This window comes from Portunus trituberculatus, chromosome 23, assembly GCF_017591435.1.
Source record: "Portunus trituberculatus isolate SZX2019 chromosome 23, ASM1759143v1, whole genome shotgun sequence".
In the NCBI taxonomy this organism is placed as follows: Eukaryota; Metazoa; Arthropoda; class Malacostraca; order Decapoda; family Portunidae; genus Portunus; species Portunus trituberculatus.
The window spans coordinates 15979753-15987840 of NC_059277.1; the positions used below are offsets into that span (position 1 = coordinate 15979753).

Sequence of the window (8088 nt, forward strand, 5' to 3'; positions counted from 1 at the left end):
ATATATATATATATATATATATATATATATATATATATATATATATATATATATATATATATATATATATATATATATATATATATATATATATATATATATATATATATATATATATATATATATATATATATATATATATATATATATATATATATATATATATATATATATATATATATATATATATATATATATATATATATATATATATATATATATATATATATATATATATATATATATATATATATATATATATATATATATATATATATATATATATATATATATATATATATATATATATATATATATATATATATATATATATATACACACACATAAATGGAAATGCAAGTATATAACGACGTCATTATGAACCAAGTACATGCACATAAACACATACTAATATAATACCTAAATCTCCTATCATGATTCCTCCTCCATTCTAATTTACCTCAAAAGACTGCATTGCAACTTATAGTTCCATTTACTGTTTATATGAAATACAAAACGTTCATGCTGCCCTCAGCTATGCAGCTGAGGGCAGCCCGCTCAGAGCCGCGGTTGTCCTCTCTGCTTCCTCTCTCGTCTCTCTCTCTGCCCCCATGCTTCTACAATTTTCTTTCAGAAACTTTATGGAGGCGTGTCTTGTTCGACACAACACGCTCCTCAAATGTACCGTTCACCAATCAAGCATAAGCTCACGTGAATCTCAAATGTGTAGTATCAACAACATCTAAGAACGACAACATCACAGGATGTTTACCTGACCTGGGCTGGCCTGGGTCATTAACTGTTTCCTTTTGACCCTCCTGCCCTTTCTAATCTCTTTTATGGCTGGGTACAACAACACACAGCGTACTGGCAAAATATCATACATCCATATTTTCTTTACTTCTTGTTTCTTCATATTTTAAATATGATGTGGGCATCCGATAAATGTGAATGGTGGAAATAAAGATAATTTTCTGAGTGAAAAGGAAAGTACCAAGCATCTGTATATGAATAAAATGACAAAGTGAATAAGACAGTAGCAGAAAGAAAGGCAGAGGTACCCAGAAGGCCTGACCAGAAAATGGTTAAGATGTTGCATAATTTAATTGCATTTGCTATACTTACATCCATATATCTGATTTTCAGTTTTTAAGACACAAACTCTCTTCTACTAAACATCATCTTCTTTTCTGAAACATCTGATAGTAACTCCTTTTCTGATTCCTCTTACTTTTTCTATTGTTGGTTTCAATGCATAGGTAGATATTGCGTCTCTGAACTACGACTTGACCTGCTCTCATGTCCATGCTCTTGAAGCTCCCAGATTTTCCACCATCTGCCATTGAATACCAAGTCACTGTCCAACTAAATTCTTCTATATACTTCTCACCTATTTCCTTTGACTATAGTAAACCTGTTTACTTCTAATTTCTGAAATGAAGCACACTTCTACTCGCTTTTCTTTTGCAAACATCTCCAATCTTGGAGACCCATTGTTTACTGTCAGTTCTGAAGATTTCCCTTCATCCTGATAAACTTTGTTTCTATGACAAAGAACAATTGGTACAACAACCTACTTGTATTCCGGACCGTCTTGGCGATAAGCCAAATATTCTTAAATTTGCATTTTATAGAGACCTAGATTAAGAGGGGGAACTGATAGATCTATTTAAGTGACAAAGGGGTCACAGATTTCCAGGTCCCTGACTTGAAAATCCATTGACGATATTGATTCTTACATGATTTAGCATTTTTTTTAGTGTAGTTGTCCTCATCCCAATGTAAGATTGAGGTCCACAAACTTCAGCAGTGCATATGTACTTGTAGATAATGTCAGCTTCCTATAGTGATCATTATGTTTTGTTTTCTTTTTTTAATGCTGAGTTTGATGGTTTCCTCTGGGTTTATGGGTGTGACGTTTTTTTGTTTTGTTTTTTCATTTTGCTCTTGATGACCTTATCTGTTTTCTATTCCATCAACATGTGGTTCTTGTAAAATAGTGCCATTCGATGATGGTTGTCATTGACTTCATTGTTCATATCATCCCTTGTAATTTCCTGTGTAGTCCTAGGTTGAGCAGTGGGTAAGAGCACCTCGGAAATACCCAGCGATAGTGGACTGCAGGTAGTGTTGTGGGAATTCGCTGTTGCCGTTGAGGCATGGTCTTAGGTTAGTTCCCCTGCGGTATACACAAATGGAGAATCCTGAGTTGCATGCGGTAAATAGCACGTCTAGAAATGGTAAACAGCTCTCCTTTGATTCATCATATGTGAAAATATGGTGAATATTTCTTCCAGGTTCTGAAGCTCTTCTATTATTTTAACTCAGATGAATATGTCATCTATGTAGCCTCAATAGATTGAGGAATGTTTGACTTGTTGTGTTGCTTTCACTTGTTTCAACAAAGACATTAAGACAACTGTTTTTGCACTCAAAGATGTACTATCCTCTCTACAAGGCGGCCATTGGCAGGTGCAAAGCTAGCAGAACCATACTAGAGAGATATGGGTTGTCAAGTTCTCTATTTTTAAACTATTTAAAAAATAACAAAAAAAATTGTGTTCTGAAACAGAAAAAAAAGGATATGAAGATAAATACATTAGTAGACACTGAATTTACATTAATTTACATATATATATATATATATATATATATATATATATATATATATATATATATATATATATATATATATATATATATATATATGTATGTATATATATATATATATATATATATATATATATATATATATATATATATATATATATATATATATATATATAATTCAAAGTGTAACATTACAAAATGGAACTAACCTGCATATTGGGCACTCAACAGTTTCCTTGATATCACGTAGCTTTATGAGGCAATGCCTGCAAAAACTATGTCCACAAGCAGGTAGCACCACGGGCTGATGACGTTTGTTATCCCACGCGGTTTGGCACACCATACATTCATTTACTACCTTATCCATGGTCTGGAGAAAAAACAATATAATTACACAAACACACACACACACACACACACATATGTATATATACAGTGGAGACTCAATACTTGAACTTATTTTGTCCCAAACAGCTGTTCGACTATGGGTACCTATAAATCAGGTAATTCGTTCCAATCTTAGCAAAACCTAAAGTTTACAAAAATTTCAATGTATTTGTTTTTACACTTTTGTTTTGTACATATGATAAGGGAAGGCTGGTGATGGATAACTTAGAAGAGGAGGGGAGAAGGGTGGGGAGGAGGAGGGAGGTCAACGGAGGGTGAGTCACCATCCATAAAACATCTTTTGTAACTCTTCTCCTCGTGTGATTACTGTAAATCCACTAATGGAGTGCTGTGGCTCACTAACATTTGCACTCTTACCAGACTCCTTATTTTCATCACTAATAAGCCTCTTTGGTGCCATCATAAGTTTCTAAATGAAAAACTGCCGACAGAATGCAGAAGAATGTTGTTTATCTCAAGACTGGTAGGATTAGTGATGTGCACCACCATCCGGTATACCGGTATTAAGGTAATACCAGAATTATCAGTAATACGGCATCAAAACGGTACAGTGGCGGCCACGAGAAGGGAGATGATAGAGCTTTGTATACGACCAAATTTGCGGCTGTTTGATAACCAGATATTTTCATCGCTAATAAACCTTTGGTGTTAATGCAAGTTTAAAAATTTTTAAGAAAAATCCAGATAGAATGCAGAAAAATGTTATTCTGATGACCGCGGCAGCACATCACAACTGGCAGAGGGGGAAGAGGATGCCAGGGAGCCTTTGTTTACAACCACGGGTGTGGACGTTCGACTATCACGTATTTTTTCGAGTATTAGATCGAACTTTTGCGTTCGAGTATTGAAACGTTCGAGTAATGAGTCTCCACTCTGTATATATATATATATATATATATATATATATATATATATATATATATATATATATATATATATATATATATATATACAGTAATCGCCTGCGCATCCGGATTATAGCAGCCAAGGCCCTGGTAGATACGCGGAATTTCCTCTTATAAATTGAGAAAAAAACATGTACATAACCCAAATAGATAAAAAAACAATGAATGAAAGCACATTAAATGATTGTGTATACAATAATGACTTCCTGGAGCATGATAAATGATAACATATAAGAAACCTGCTTCTCTAGAAAATGTGAGGGTTGGGAAAGTGCCATCAGCAGTGTCATGACAATCTGCTGTTTCACTGCTGTTTCACTATCTCAGTCATTATTAGTGTTTGTCTGGTACAGCTTCCTACCTCTGTCTCAACATAATTTTTTGTAATAGTGTTATAGTGAGAACTATTTCATGTAAAGTTGTCATGATGAAGGCAGTAAGAAAAAAAATGTTTGAAAAGATCATATCAGTCTTATGATATAGAGAAATGGTGGAGAAGCCTGGCAGTGAGGCATGGGGTGAGGCGAGCGTCTTGGAGGGGGAGATAACACGCATGACGGCGGGGAGAGGAGAGAGGCTAGAATTAAAGTCCACCTGTCTCACAACAATACATTTGTTTGTTTCTAGTTGTCTTCTCTTCTTGATGTTTCTAATTCTAATTCTCATCAACTTATACCTGTCAGGCAAAAATGAGAGCTAAATGACACACCTCCCTACTTGACTCCTGGCCATGTACAGGCAACCCCGCTTAACAAAGGTTCACACAACGAAATTTCACTACAAAGAAGGTTTCATTTTACTACCATCTGCTCGTTTAACGAACACCAAACTCGCTTTAACGAAGTTTTATCCAGGTAATTTTTTCCAAGTTTGAAAGCCCCGCCGTATCACGCAAGCCGACAGGCTTTTGAATACACCAGGAGCTGCCAATATTAAGGCCTGCCTCAAGAGAAATCCTGGGACACCTGTGGAATCAAGATCAAGTTCAAGCCTCTTGAGGACAACACACACACACCACTCACTCCCCTGTTCAAAACATTAACAGCGATCTCAACTTACCACCAAAATGCCCAGCAATGTGTCCTAGCGTTCCTAAGAAGACCAGGAAGTCTCTTACTCTCGAAGTGAAGCTGGATATTATTCACAGACACGAGAGAGGCGAGAAAACTATAGCAATGCTCGCCACCATCTTGCCTCCATTTACTGTCTCTACAATTTTCAAGTCAGCAGACTATTAAGAAGGCTGATGAGACCATATCTTCCTTGCAAGCTAGAACAACCACCTGAACTCGTGACTCTACAATGGATAAAATGGAAAGCCTTGTGGAAATGTGGTACATAAGTTTTGCATGTGATACAATGATACGCCCCTTGTTTACATTCCATAGGTTGCCGGTTAGTGTCTTTCCCGTTTCACTCTCCCTCCCTTCATAAATTTAAGATCATCAACAATACAAAGTTACGTACATACATACATTAGTGTACATTATAATGACAAATTTAACTGCCTAAATGTTTAACTTTATAATTTTTACTTTCATTAAACCTTTCACTGTACTATGATGCACTCTCACTTTGTTTACTCTCAATGGAAGTTTAAGTCAGGGGTTAAACTTGTTATAATCAGTTCACTTAACGAAGTTTCACTTAACGAAGTGTTTTTTACGAATGAAACCCCTTCTTTAAGCGGGGGTTGCCTGTACTGTGTAGAGCGAGTCATGCTATAACACAGCCACATAAAACATTTAAAAATGGCTTCCTGATGGGAAGGGTATTTAATCATTAAAAAAAATAAACTATACCATCTAGTAATTTAGGGTCTGAAGATTTTGGATACACAATAATAATCCCAAATTCTTAAAAGTCTGAGTTTAATTTCTTTGTGGGGTGGGGAATTCGTATAAGTCAGATATATATACAGTAATTGCGTATCTGTAAAGAAACATGGCTGCCCTTTACCCTTCATATATATATATATATATATATATATATATATATATATATATATATATATATATATATATATATATACAGTAAGGTCCCGAGTTACGTCAGAGTTACGTTCCTGAAACATGACGTAAGTCGATTTTGTACGTAACTCAAGTTTTTGTACTTTCAAAGCATATTATCGAGTTTTCAACCAATAATTTTTTATGGTTATTCAGGTAAGTAAAGGTTATATTGTTATATTGGTATATTATTTACAACTATGTAGGAATATATTGATTAGGGCCGCGAACGCGAAGGACTGCAGGTTGCCGAGAGGGGCGGCCTGAGGCCGCCAGGAGGGTGGGCAGGTCGAATGTTGTGACGCCCAGGGCGGACAGCTGGGAGCTTTGTGGAGTGCGGTAGGAGTAGAAGCATTATATAAGTAAAAGGTTATATTGTTATATTATTTACAAGTATGTAGGAATATGAAACACAAGCTTGTTTTTGTTGTTGATTAGGGCCGCGAACGCGAAGAAATGCATGTTGCCAGAGGGGTGGATGCCTGAGGCCGCCAGGAGGGTGGGCAGGTCGAATGTCCGCCCAGGGCGGACAGCTGGGAGCGTGCAGTGCGGTGGGAGTAGAAGCGTGGGCAGCGGGGCAGGAAATGCAATAGGAAAGGGCAATAGGGATCAGCAGACAAGCGCAGACGGTGCAAGTCAGCTGCGAGTGTCGTGTGGCCCAGGTGAAGGCTCCGGAGTTGTTATTGTTGTGATAGGTGCATGAGCCCTCAAGGTCGTCAACCTCCCCGTTGTCATGGTAACGGGCTTCCCATTTTCTTCTTCACTCTTTTACACACAGCTGCTGCCTCCCTTCTCATGCCTTTTAATTATGTCCACTTTTTCTTGTAGCGTACTGGTTTTCCTTTTCTTAGCATCACTGCTATCACTCAGGAGTTTTCTTTTTGGTGCCATTAAGCAAGATACTAAGATAGTCAGCAAACGCAGATGTAGGAACACTCTTGCCAGGGGCGACGGTGTGGTGGAACTGAGGTACGTAGAGTGTTATTGTATTCAAGCATGAGGTGGGCGGTGTGGTGGATAACCACTAGTGACGCCTGGCGGCCAACAATAACAATAAACCCCGCACTTTACGATTTATAAATTTTCTATTTTTTAAATCTTAAATTGCCTTATAGTGGACTGACATAAGTGCGAGTTTGATGTAACTCGAGACCGGCGTAACCGGGACCTTACTGTATATATATATATATATAGGCTTTCGGAAGTACCGAAGCACGATGGATCACCTAACACACCTGGAGCATTGCATTTCAGAGGCTTTTGCCAAAAAGAATTCATGATAGGGGTGTTTTTAGACATCCACAAAGCCTTCGACATGACATGGCGACACGGCATCCTCATGAAACTCTACGCTCATGGCTTCAGAGGTAACTTGCCCATTTTTGTTTATAATTTTCTTCAGGACAGAACATTCTCTGTCAAGCTTCCTGGTAACGTAATCTCGGACGTTTTCGTCCAGGAGAACGGGGTGCCGCAGGGTAGTGTTCTTAGTCCCATTTTATTTTGTATAATGATTAATGATATTCTGTCAACAACTCCCGTCCCAAGGAATCTTAAATACTCATTGTACGCCGACGATTGTGCGTTATGGCACTCCTCGCCTAACGCACAATTCTCAGCGGGCGGATTCAGGATGCTCTTGATTCCGTCCAGCATTGGGCCTCATTATGGGGATTTAAGTTTTCAGTTGCTAAGGGCGTGAGACTGGACGATGCGGACCAGCTCGTGCTGCCCACCCTTCCCCCATGGAAACTTCCCACCACCACCTTCAACATCAACTGGCTTCAGGGGAAGAAGGCTGTGGTTACCGAGGTGGAGCTCCAACACCACTTCCGAGCCCTCGTCGCTGGCCTCCCTCCATCCCTACATCTCTACACAGACGGCTCCAAGACAGGTGAATGTGTGGGTGCAAGTGTATGGTCGTGTGAATGTGCCCTCAGGTTCCGGCTGCCTACCCATACATCGGTTTTTTCTGCTGAAATTTTTGCTATTGACAAAGCCATAGATTATGCTTTAAATTCAATTCATAATTCAATTGTCATTTTTTCGGACTCTATGTCAGCCCTTCAGGCAATAGAGTCCGGCCGCACGGATACAAATGAAATCCAGGGCAACATCATTAATAAGCTGAATTCATGTCATAAATCCTTCTCACT

At 37.9% G+C, this 8088-nt stretch overlaps 1 long non-coding RNA gene across 2 annotated transcripts in view; it reads right to left on the reverse strand.

Annotated features, from left to right (window-relative positions):
• Positions 1 to 8088, reverse strand: part of LOC123507959 — a 38184-nt gene that overhangs the window by 3274 nt on the left and 26822 nt on the right. Inside the window, exons 2-3 of one of the 2 annotated variants that reach the window (XR_006675841.1) lie at positions 2820 to 2980; positions 344 to 2563 (exon numbers count right to left, since the gene is read on the reverse strand). This is a non-coding gene — a long non-coding RNA (uncharacterized LOC123507959). Of the gene's footprint in view, positions 1 to 343; positions 2564 to 2819; positions 2981 to 8088 lie in introns of those variants that run through there. The other variant, XR_006675842.1, reaches the window with a different exon arrangement.